This window comes from Chlorocebus sabaeus, chromosome 2, assembly GCF_047675955.1.
Source record: "Chlorocebus sabaeus isolate Y175 chromosome 2, mChlSab1.0.hap1, whole genome shotgun sequence".
NCBI lineage: Eukaryota > Metazoa > Chordata > Mammalia > Primates > Cercopithecidae > Chlorocebus > Chlorocebus sabaeus.
This window is the reverse complement of record NC_132905.1, coordinates 18,531,755-18,544,875: the sequence shown is the minus strand read 5'-3', so window position 1 is coordinate 18,544,875 and position 13,121 is coordinate 18,531,755.

Sequence of the window (13,121 nt, the reverse complement as noted above, 5' to 3'; positions counted from 1 at the left end):
TGAAGGGTTACTTTTTTTTTTAAGAGATAGGATCTCACTCAGTTGCCCAGGCTGGAGTACAGTGGCATGATCAGAGTTCACTGCAGTCTTGCTTGGCTCGAGCTATGCTCCCACCTCAGCTTCCCTGGCAGCTAGAACTACAGGTATGCACTACTGCCCTTGGCTTTTTTTTTTTTGTAAAGACAAGGTCTCCCTAAGTTCCCCAGCTGGTCTCAAGTTCCTGGCCTCAAGTGATCCTCCTACCTGGGCCTCCCAAAGTGCTGAGATTATAGGCATGAGCCATGACACCCAGACAAGGAGTTGCTTCTAATGGATGAGCAACGAAAGTGGCTTCTTAAATTAGAAACTTCTCCTGGTAAGGATGCTGAAAACATTTTTGCTACTTGGGAGGCTGGGGCAGGAGGATCACTTGAACCTAGGAGTTTGAGGCTACAGTGAGCTATGATCCTTACCACTGCACTCTAGCCTGGGTGGTAGGGCAAGACCCTGTCTCTTAAAACAAAAATAGCAACTCCTCATCCATGAAAGTTGTATCATTATACTGTTGAAATGACAACAATGGATTTAAAATATTACATAAACTTATGATAAAGCAGTAATGGGATTTGAGAAGATTGACTCCAATTTTGAAAGAAATTCTTCCATGGAAAGAAATTCAAACAACATCACATGCTACACAGAAGTCTTTCATGAAAGAAATAGTCAACTGATGCAGCAAACTTTATTGTTGCCTTATTTTAAGAAATTTCCATAGTCACTTTAGTAACCACCACCCTGGTCAGTCAGCAGCCATCAACACTGAGGCAAGACTCTCTACCAGCAAAACAATTATGACTCACTGAAGGTCAGATGATCACTAGCATTTTTAGCAGTAAAATACTTTTAATTATATACATTGTTTTTAACATATAATGGTATTGCACACTTAATAGATTATAGTATAGTGTAAACATAACTTTTATATGCCGCAGGAAACCAAAAATATGTGTGATTCTCTTTATTGTGGCAGTTGGATCCGAACTTGATCTTCAAGGTATGTCTGCATTAAGAGAGGCAAAATTAGCCAGGCACGGTGGCTCATGCCTGTAATCCCAGCATTTTGGGAGGCCGAGGCAGGTGGATCACCTGAGGTCAGGAGTTCGAGACCTAGCCAATGTGGTGAAACCTCGTCTCTACTGAAAATACAAAAATTAGCCAGGCGTAGTGGCACACACCTGTAGTCTCAGCTACTCGGGAGGCTGAGGCAGGAGAATCGCTTGAACCTGGAATTCAGAGGTTGCAGTGAGCCAAGATTGCACCATTGTACTCTAGCCTGAGTGACAGTGTGAGACTCCATCTCAAAATAAACAAGTAAATAAACAGAGAAACAATGAGAGGCAAAGTTACCTGCCAGGGGCCACATGGAGAGTAACCTTCCATGTCCAAATCCAGTGCACTTTGCCATGTAAACACACTACAGGTGTCTAACTGCTCTATTCCCTGTCACTGGTGCAAGTGCCATGAACCATGAATTTTACTAGAAGCAGTTGCTCCAATCACTGGTGTCCTGACCTATGTTCCAGAGAGCTCTCTGGACAGCCTACCCTGCCCCAGGGAACTCAGAGGCTACACCTAGAATATTGCAACTGGAAAAGGTGCCCATTTGGTTATGACGGTGTGCTCTGTCTTATATGGAAGCATCTGCATACCTCCATATTATTTACAGTAGGGTGGTGAGGACTCCTGGAAGACCTTGAACTTCATGGAGATATAGGAGGAATCAAATGCATATTCTGCCAAGATCTGGGTCTCCAAAATGTTAAGTCCTAGTCATCAGAGAATCACAGATGAGGTCTGGCCTGTTGGTGACCAAATGCGTGGCATTATGGTTTCCACTGCTTTTGCATTATTTGTTCTCTTCCTATGCTCCAGACATGCTCCTTCAAGATGTGAATGCAGATGGGATCATCCTAAAAGGATACTCCTCACCTCAAATATCATGATGTTGGGCAGCTCCTGCCTCGTTTCCATACTTTGGCCACAGCTGATGCTCACAGTGAGTCCATACTGATGTTGTCATCAGCAATATGTGCCCCACCCCAATCTCTAGTTCATCCTAACAAACCCAGGATGCCTGTATCATGCAGTACAGAAAGTTATCTGAAATGCAAGGGTTGGGTTTAGGTGCTGAGTGCAACATCTATCACCAAGAAAAGTCCATTAGCCAAAAATATAGTTAAAATAACTATGACATGAAGCATTCAAGGATAGTTTTCTATCCAGGGGAAGTCTCTTATAACTCTGCCATTAAACATACATTCTTTAGGATTATACCCACGTGTCCAGTGTCTTAACTTGGGAAGAGTTCACTTCCTGAAAATTTTTAGTGACAGATGGTAAAAGGTAGAAAAGTAAGTATCTGAGTGAAAAGGCACTAAACTTCAGATTTCTGAGGCTATTCTGGATCATTGTGGTACATGGTGACCCCTTGCCATGTTGATTCAAGTATTCTATTATTTAAAGACTTCTTGGACTATAGTTTTTTAAATTAATTTATTTATGTATTAATTGACAAAAAATCATGTTTGTGGCCGGGCGCGGTGGCTCAAGCCTGTAATCCCAGCACTTTGGGAGGCCAAGACGGGCTGATCACAAGGTCAGGAGATCGAGACCACCCTGACTAACACAGTGAAACCCCGTCTCTACTAAAAAATACAAAAAACTAGCCGGGCGAGGTGGCGGGCGCCTGTAGTCCCAGCTACTCGGGAGGCTGAGGCAGGAGAATGGCATAAATTCGGGACGCGGAGCTTGCAGTGAGCCGAGATCCGGCCCCAGCACTCCAGCCTGGGCAACAGAGCGAGACTCCGTCTCAAAAAAAAAAAAATCATATATGTTTATCATGTACAATATGATGTTTTGAAACCTGGATACGTTGTGGAATGGCTAAATCTAACTAATTAATATATGCATTACCTCACTTATTTTTTATGGTGAGAACACTCAAAATCCACTCTCTTAGTAATCTTCAGGAATACAATACATTAACTGTAGTCCCCATGTTGTACAGCAAATCTCTTGAGCTTACTTCTCCTATCTAACTGAAATATTGTATCTCCAACAACTCCCCAACGTCTACCCCTCAGACCCCAGTAGACCCCATTTTACCCTGTTTCTGTGAATTGAATTTCTTTGGATTTCACATTAAAGTGAGATTGTGATAATTTATCTTTCTGTGCCTACTTATTTTACTTAACATAAAGCTCTCTGGGTTCGTCATGTTGTTGGAAATGACAGGAGTTCCTTCTTTTTAAAAGCTGAATAATATTTTATTGTTTATATATACACCACGTTTTATTTATCTATTCATCTGTTGATGGACACTTAGGTTGCTTCCATGTCTTGGCTGTTATGAATAACACTGCAATGAACATGGAGTGCAGATGTCTCTTTGGCATACTGATTTTATGTTCTTTAGATGTATACTCAGTAGTCTAATTGCTGGATAATATGGTAATTCTATTTTTAGGGTTATTTTAGGAACTTCCATACTATTTTCCATATGGATATACTAATTTGCATTCACACCAACAGTGTGCAAGAATTCCCTTTTCTTCATATCCTTGCCAGCCCCTAGGATATTTTGTTTAATTGATAACAACCATTCTAACAGGTAGGTGTGAGGTGATAACTCATCATGGTCTTAATCTGCATGTCTCTGATGATTAGCGATGTTGAGCTTTTTTTTTTTATCTACCTATTGGCTATCCATATGTCTTCTTTTGGTCCTTTGCTAATTTTTTAATCAGGTTATTTGCTTTCTGTTGAGTTGTTTGAGGTCCTTACATATTTTGGATATTAGCCCTTATCAGATGCATAGTTTCTAAGTCTTTTCTCCCCATTCCATAGGTTGTCTCTTAACTCTGTTAGTTCTTTTCTTTGTGGTTTGATATTATCCCACTTGTCTATTTTTGGTTCTCATTGCCCAGACCAATGTAATGGAGCTTTTCTTCTATGTTTTATTCTAGCACTTTTACAGTTTTAGGTTTTACATTTAATTATTTAATCCATTTAGAGTTTTTTGTATATGATGTGAAACAAGGGTCCAATTTCATTCCTCTGGATGTGAGCATCCAGTTTTGCCCACCCCTTTTATTGAAGAGCCTGTCCTTTGCCAATTGAGTTTTCTTGGTATCTTTGTCAAAATCAATTGACCATAAATGATTGTGTTTGTTTCTACGTTCTCTGTCATATTCCTTTGATCTATGTTTCTGCTTTAAATGCCAGCATTATACTGTTTTGATTATTATAACTTTGTAATATACTTTAAAACCAGGTAGTGTGATATGTTCAGCTTTCTTGCTTTTGCCCAAGATAGTTCTAGCAATTTGGGGTCTTTGTGATTTCATATAAATTTTAAGGTTTATTTTCCTATTTCTGTGAAAAATGTCTTTGGAATTTTGACATGATTGCATTGCATCTGTAGATCACTTTGGGTAGTATGGACATTTTAACAACATTATTAATTCTTCCAATCTGTGAAAACAGAATATCTCCACTTATTTGTGTCTTCTTCCATTTCTTTCATCAATGTTTCAGTGTCCAGGGTACAAGTTTTTAATCTCCTTGTTTAAATTTATTTCTAAGTATCTTTTTTTTTGGTAGCTATTATAAATGGATTGTTTCCTAGACTTCCCTTTTGATAGTTATTTTTACTGTATAGAAATGCTACTGATTTTTCATGTGTTGATTTTATGCCCTGCAACTTTATCAAATTTGTCCATTATTTCTAAACAGTTGTTTTAGGGTTTTCTGTATATCGGAGCATGTCATCTGAAAACAAGGACAAATTAACGTCTTTCTTTTCAGTCTGGATGCCTTTTATTTCTTTCTCTGCCTAATTGCTCCAGTTAGCACTTTCAGTACTATGTTGAATAGAAGCTCCAGCTAGCACTTTCAGTACTATGTTGAATAGAAGTGACAAGAAAGAGTGGGCATCCTTGCCTTATTCCTGACATTAGAGGAAAAGTTTTCAACTTTCCACCATTAAGCCTGATATAAGTTGTAGACTTTTCATATATCGCCTTCATTGAATTGAGGTACGTTCCTTCTCTACCTAATTTATTGAAAGTTCTTATCATGACAGCATGTTGAATTTTGTCAAATGTTTTTTCTGCATCTGAGGAGATGATCATACGGTTTTTGTCCTTCATTATATTAATGTGATGTATCACATTTATAGATTTGTATATGTTGTATCATCATTGGATCCTAGAGATAAAATCATCCTAGAGATGATTTTGGTACATAATATGTTTAATGTGTTATTGAATTAGGTTGGCTAGGACTTGGTTAAGATTCTTATATTTGTTCTATTAGGCTGTTCTTGCATTGCAAAAAGGAATACTCAAGATTGGGTAATTTATAAAGAAAAGAGGCTTACTTGGCTCACGGTTCTTCAGGCTGTGCAAGCATAGTGCCAGAATGTGTTTGGATTCTGGGGAGGCCTCAGGGAGCTTTTACTCATAGCAGAAAGCAAAGCAGGAGCAGGCACTTCACATGGCCAGAGCTGGGGCAAGAGAGAGAGGTTGGGCAGGGAGGTACCACACACTTTTAAACAACCGGACCTCATGAGAACTCACCATCATGAGGACAGCACCAAGCCATGAGGGATCTGCCCCCACGACCCAAACACTTCCCATCAGGCCCCACCTCCAACACTGGGGATAACATTTCAACTTGAGAATTGGTTAGAACAAATATTCAAGCCATATTATATATGTTTGCTATGGGTATTGGCCTATAAATTTCTTTTCTTGTAGTGTCCTTGTCTGGATTTAGTATCAAGGTAGTGCTAACCTTGTAAAATGAGTTTGGATGTATTTCCTCTTCTTCCATTTTTTGTAAGATTTTAGAAGGATCAATATTAATTATTTATAAATGTTTGGTAGAATTCAGCAGTAAAGTCTTCAAATCCTGGGCTCTTTTTTTTTTATAGGAGGTTTTATTAGTGATTCAGTCTCCTTACTCTTTATTGGTCTTTTCAGATTTCCAGTTTCTTCATGATTCAGTTTTGATAGGTTTGTGTGTCTAGGAATTTACCCATTTCTTCTTGCTTATATAATTTTTTGGTATATAATTGTTTATAGTAGTCTCTTACAGTACATTGTTGTTTATCTGGTATCAGTTGTTATATCTTTTTTCTTTCTGATTTCATTTATTTTAGTCTTTTCCCTTTATTTTTCATCGTCTACCTAAAGTTTTGCCAATTTTATTTAGCTTTTCAAACACCTGACTCTTAGTTTCACTGATCTTTTCTATTATTTTTCTATTTTATTTATCTATTACATTTATTTTTGCTCTGATCTTTATTATTTTTTTCCTTCTGCTAAAGTTGGACTTGTTTGTTCTTATTTTTCTACTTCCTTGATGTATAACATTAGATTGTTTACTTGAGATCTTTCTTCTTTGTTAATGTGGACATTTATTGCTTATCTAAACTTTCCTCTTAGAATTGCTTTTGCTGCATCCCCTAAGTTTTAGTATGCTGTGTTTCCAGTTTTGTTTGTCTCAAGATACTTTGTAATTTCTCTTTTAATTTCTTCATTGACCCACTGGTTATTCAGGAGCATGTTGTTCAATTTCCATGTGTTTGTGAATTTTCAGAAATTCCTCCTCTTAATGATTTCTAGTTTTATACCATTGTGGTCAGAAAATATAGTTGATATGACTTCAGTCTTTGTAAATTTGTTGAAACTTATTTTACGGCCAAATATATTATCTATCCTGGAAATTGTTCCATGTGCACTTGAGAAGAAAATATATTCAGCTGCTGTTGGATGGAATGTTCTGTATATGTTTGTTAGCCCATTTGGTTTAAAATCTAGTTCAACTATGTTGTTTTCTTGTTGATTTTCTGTCTACATGATCTGCTCATTGCTGAAACTGGGATATTAAAGTCCCTTTTTATTGTACATTATAGTGTAACTCTCCCTTCAGATCTTTTAATGTTTCCTTTATATTTAGATGCTTCAATCTTGGATGAATAGATATTTATCATTGTTATATTTTCTTGATGAATTGACCTCTTTATCATTGTACAATCATTTTCTTTGTCCTGTATTACAGTTTTTGACTTAAAGTTTATTTTGTCAATATAAACATAGCTACCCTTGAGCTCTTTTGGTTTCTCTTTTGGAAAAAGGAAAAGGAATACCTTTTCCACCTCTTTACCTTCAGTCTATGTGTGTCCTTAAAGGTGAAGTGAGTCTCTTTCATATAATTGGACCTTGTTTTTTATCTATTCAGTCACTCCATGCCTTTTGATTGGAGAATTTAATCTATTACATTCAAAGCAATTGTTGAGAAGGAAGGGCTTCCTACTGCCATTTTGTTAGCTGTTTTCTGGTTATTTTGCAGATCCTTTGTTCTTCCTCTCTTACTGTCTTCCATTGTGGTTTGATGGTTTTCTGTAGTGGTGGGATTTGAATCTGTTCTTTCAATCTTATGTATGTCTGCTATTGGTTTTTACTTTGTGTTTACCATGAGGCTTTCAAAAAAATCTTAGAGTTATAATAGACTATTTTAAACTGATAACAATTTAACTTTGATAACATAAAAAACTATAAGCTTTTTTTTGGAGGCAGTGGGGGGCGCTGGGTGCAGTGGCTTATGCCTGTAACCCCAGCACTTTGGAGGCCAAGGCAGGTGGATCACTTGAGGCCAGCCTGGCCAACATAGCAAAACCTCTACTAAAAATACAAAAAGTTAGTTGGGCATGGTTGCACATGCTTGTAATCCCAGCTACTCAGGAGGTTGAGGTACACAAGAATCACTGGAAACCAGAAAGCAGAGGTGGCAGTGAGCCGAGATCATTCCACTGCGCTCCAGCCTGGGCAGCAGAGCAAGATTCTGTCTCAAAAAAAAAAAAACTATACACTTTTTCTCTGCTGCCACCATGCCCTGCATTTTAAATTTTTGGTATCACAATTTACATCTTTTTATATTGTGCGTCCCTGAAAAATTATTATGGCTATTAATTTTAATAACTTTGTCTTTCAACCTTCATACTAAAGATATATGTGATTTGCACACCACCATTCAGTATTAGCATATTCTGAATTTGACTGTGTGCTTACTTTGACCATTAAGTTTTATATGTTTTGTGTTGCTAATTAGTATATTTTACTTTAAGCTTGAATATTCCCTTTAGTATTTCTTGTAGAATCAGTCTGGTGATGGTGAACTCCCTCAGCTTTTGTTTGTCTGGGAAAGTCTTTATCTCTCCTTCATTTCTGAAGGACAGCTTTGCAGGGTATAGTATTTGGTCTTGATAGTTTTTTTCCTCCAGCATTTTAAATATAATATATCATCTCTCTCGCTCCTGGCGTGTAAAGTATCTGCCAAGAAATCTGCTACTAACGTTATTGGAACTTTATTATATGAGATTTGTTTATTTTCTCTTGCTGCTTTCAGGATCCTCTCTTTGTCCTTAATTTTTGACAGTTTGGTTATCATGTGTCCTGGTGTAGTCTCGTTTAGATTGAATTTCATCGGACAATTTTGACCTTCCTGTACCTGGATATTTATATTTGTCTCCCAATTTGGAAATTTTTCTGCTAATATTTCTTTAACTAACTTTCTACCCCTTTGTCTTTCTCTTCTCCTTCATGAACTCCCATAACTTGAATATTTGGTCTTTTGATGCTGTTCCACAAACCCTGTAAGCTTTCTTTTTTGCTGTTGTTGAGTTTTGTGTTTGTTTGTTTGTTTGCTTGTTTGTTTGCTTGGGACTTGCTTGTTTTTGAGACAGAGTCTCAGTTCTGTCACCCAGGTGGCACAATCATGGCTCACTGCACCCTTGACCTCCCAAGCTCAAGTGGCACTCCCACCTCAGCCCCCCAAGTAGCTGAAGCTGGGACTACAGATGCATGCCACCATGCCCAGCTAATTTTTTTTGTAGAGGGTAGGGGTCTTAATTTGTTGCCCAGGCTAGTCTCAAACTCCTGGGCTCAAGTGATACTCCCACCTCAGCCTCACAAAATGCTGGGATTACAGGTATGGGCCACTACACCCAGCAATCTTATAAGTTTTCTTTATTCCTTTCATTCTCTTTTTCTTCTCTGACTGTATATTTTCAAATAACCTATCTTCAAGTTCACAAGTGTTTTCTTCTGCTCAATTTCTCATCTATTCCATTTTTCATTTCATTGTATTTTTTAGCTCCAGTTTGATTGATATTTGATTTCTGTTTGATATGTTTTATAATTTCAATCTCTCATTAAATTTATCATTTTGGTCATTTTATTGTTTGCTTGATTTGATTGAATTGTTTCTCTGTATTTTCTTGAAGTTCACTGAGTTTCCTTAAAACAATTATTTTGAATTGTCTGTCAGGTAGTTCATGTATCTCCATTCCTTTGGTATCAGCTACTAAGAGATCACTGTATTCTTTTGGTGTTCTCCTTGTGTTTTTTGTTTTTTGTTTTTTGTTTTTTTTTCTCATTGCCTTACATTAATGTGTGTGCATTTGAAGAAATAAGGACATTTCAGTCTTTGAAAACTAGTTTTTTTCTGGGGAAGCACTTCATCAGTCATCCAGAGGTTCAGGAGAGGCCATCTGGCATGATCCAAGGTCATACTTGCTGCTGGAGTCCTCAGGCAGGCTGGCCTGGTTCCTGGGTCAGGAGATGGGTGGGCCTGGTGCTTGAGTCCACAGGGTTGGGCCTGAAGCCTGGATCCACTGGGGTGAATTTGTTGATTGGGTCTGCAGGAATGGTGTTGGAGCCAGGGTTCATGAAGGCAGGCCTGGACCTTGTATCATTGAAGGCCAGCTTCATGCCTGGGTACACAGGAGCTAACCTGGCTCTGGGATGGGCCATAAGCCTGAATCTACAGAGTCTGGCTAAGTTCTGGGAGGGAGATGGCACCTGGGACTATTGAGATGGGTCTGGAGCCTGAGTACATCAGGGCTGTCCTGGAGCTTATGTCTGCAGGGGTATTCTTGGAGCCTAGTCTATGGGATCTGGCCTAGAACTGAATTCTACTGGGGTGGGCCTGGACCCTGGATCTGCTGTATCAGGTCTGGACTCTGGGTTCACTGGAGCTTGGGTGCACATGGACTGGCCTGGAGCCTACAGCCAGCCTGGTACTAGGGCTAGTGTGAAGTTTGGTCCACAAGGGCTGGTCTGGAGCCTCAGATCATGGGCACTGACCTGGTGCCTAGAGTCACTGGAGCTGTCCTGGAGCCTAGAGCCAGGAAGGCTGGTCCAGTTCTGAAGTCTGCTGAGACTCTCGGACCTCCAGTCAAGTGTGGGGGGTGGTGCTATGAAGACTGGCCTGGCACTGTGCAGGCCTGAGCTTGTGTCTATGAGTATATTCCTGGTGTTTAAGGCCAGGGATGCTGATCCGGCACTGGAATGGGTGGGAAGCCTGAGGCCACGGGGGTTGACTTAGTACTGAGTGGTCCTGGATCTTGTATTTGTAGGGCCTGGCCTGGAGGCTGAGTCTGCACGTGCTGGTCTGAGGAGTAGGGCTGTGGGAATCAACCTGGTGCTGAGGTAGACTTGAAGCCTGAAGCTATGAGGGCCAGCCCAGTGCTGGAGAAGGTCCAGAGACTAGGGCCTTGGGGTCTGCCTGGCCCTGGGATGGGCTTGGAACATGATTCTGTTGGGGTTAGCCTGAAGCTAGGACTGCTGGGGCCTGTCTGCCACTGGGGCCACTAGGGTTGACCTGGCACTAGAGCAGACCCAGAGATCAAGTCTGCTAGGCAGACCTGGAGCCTGGGGCTGCTGAGTTCAGCCTATTTGTAATTTCTTTTGTCTGACAATTAGAAATCTTACTCAAATTATCTTCCAGTTATTTACTTATTTGTTTAAACTTGTATATATGGAAAGTAGTTTTCCATATATATGGAAAGAATTGTTTATCCATATCTCTGTGAGAAACCATTTTCCAAAGACCTGCTCTCTAAACAACTGAGTGAAAGTGCTACTGAAAATTCCCCACATTAAAAATGGGACAGAAATAAAATTCTGTTCTGTGAAGCCCATGAAATTAGCCTATCAGTTCTAAGCTTATCAGATGGGACGGCAAAAGTTGGAAGCTCGTCTACAATGTAGGAGAGGAACAATACTGGGGATTTGTAATAAGGGTACTCACGGGTGGTGGGATGATCTGAAAAAAGGCAAGGCCACTACTGGTAAATGAGTTTATTCATCAAGTGTTTGCTCTTGTCCAGCTGTCAGTAAAAATAGACTGGTGTTCCTAAAAGTAGCCACACGGTACTACTATGAGACCTCTTAAACATTTCCCGCCCACACAGGTGGCAGCCTGGTGGGAAGCTAGGGTTTTAGTAATATTCATCGGTTTTCTGTAAAAGAAAAAAATTAGATTTTTAGAAGCTAGAGAACTCTGAGAAACAAGCATTCATTCCCCCTGCCTAATAGTATCCATGTTCACCAGACAATGGGACAAGAATACTTTAACGTAACAACAGGAGTTGCCCACTTCTGAGTAGGTGAGGTATTGGTCTATTGAACAAAAAAAGGTGGAGACTTTGGGCCTGGCTGAGCCAAATGGCCCATGGGAAAGTCTGACTATGGAAGCAGTGGTTAGAAATCTGGACAAATTTAGGAAAAAATAGGAAACTATGGTGTAATACAAAGAAGACAACACAGACAGGTATTGATCATATAATGAAAGAAGCAATGGGGTCTAAGCTGGTGTCTTGATTTACTTGCCAGTAAATTGCTTTCCAAGTTAAAGGGACATTGTCTTCCGTTATTTTTGTACCTAGAATTTGGGGTACCTCAGTCTTCTGTTTAGGAATAATAGCCTCTGGGAAGGGAATGAGAATCAGTGAAGATGTACACCCAAGCAAACATCTCCCAACTCACGACGTTTATCCAGCAGATGTTTCCACAATAGGTCCAGCAGCATGTGTAATTTGTGTCTTTACAACTAAAGGCTTTAGAACACTTCTTGGTACAGTCTTTGACCTTTGGCCTTCCCCAGCACTCTTCAAGTAACAATTCCTTCCCTGAAATTTAGATGAGATGGTCAAAGGTTGATAGTACGTTTCAGCCAAGCGTGGAAAGAAAAGCCCTTCATATGTTTAACCGTTCCTCCTGGAATCTGGGCCCCAAATCCCAACCAAGATATCTATTTGCCTTTTAAGGGAATTGCCTTCATGAGCCTCCTCAAATTCCTGTCATTATACCTTCACTGACCCCATTGCATCTTCACTGACCTCTTTTCCTTCTCGACCTCTGCAGGCTTTACCAGTGTTGCAGGCCTCTGGGTCCTCTCTAAGCATCCCAACGATACAATTCAGTCAATCCCCAGCATTCATGTGCCCTCCTATGAAATCTACATTTACATAACAGGAGATCTCAGGGCCTGGCATATCTTGTAGCCTCATTGCAAAGCCTATTTCACAGTGTGGGAAGCTAGGCCAGGTCAAGTAAGAAACAGATTCTCTCCCTTTTTCTTTCCCTACTTGCTGACTCTGTGTTTAATAACTCAGTCTCTCTTCAAATTCTTATCTCTCTCACTCAGTTTTCTTAGCCCCTCCATTCATCCCATTTTCTCATCGTATGAGAGGTTGCCCCACTGAGAACCGATCTCAAGCCTCTTTCCTAACTTTTCACATTCTGAAAGCCTTGCCATTGAAACTAAGGATATGTATTAAGAAATGCCCATTTGGTACTCATATGACAAAGTATACGCAGCTAGCTCACAGAGATACCAGTATAGAGCCACAGAATTAGCTCTATACTGACATCTCACCCTCGAAGACAGTCTAACATTGGAAAATGTTTTTATGTTTATAGCTTATGGTATATATACACACACACATATGTGTGTAAATATATATATATTTAAATATATATCTTATATATGATATATATTCATATATATGAATATATATAAATATTCATATATATATTTAAATATAGATAGAGAGAGAGAGAGAGAGAGAGAGATAGACAGCTATTGCTATTTTCAAGGTTAAAAGAGGAAGCATTAAAGGACCTCAGCTTAGGGATTTCTTGAATCTCTGTGCATACAAAGTTGTCTGATTCTCTGATGGGTGATCCTATGAAGGTGGGTCCTGAGTCAGATACAGCAGACATGAAACCCCC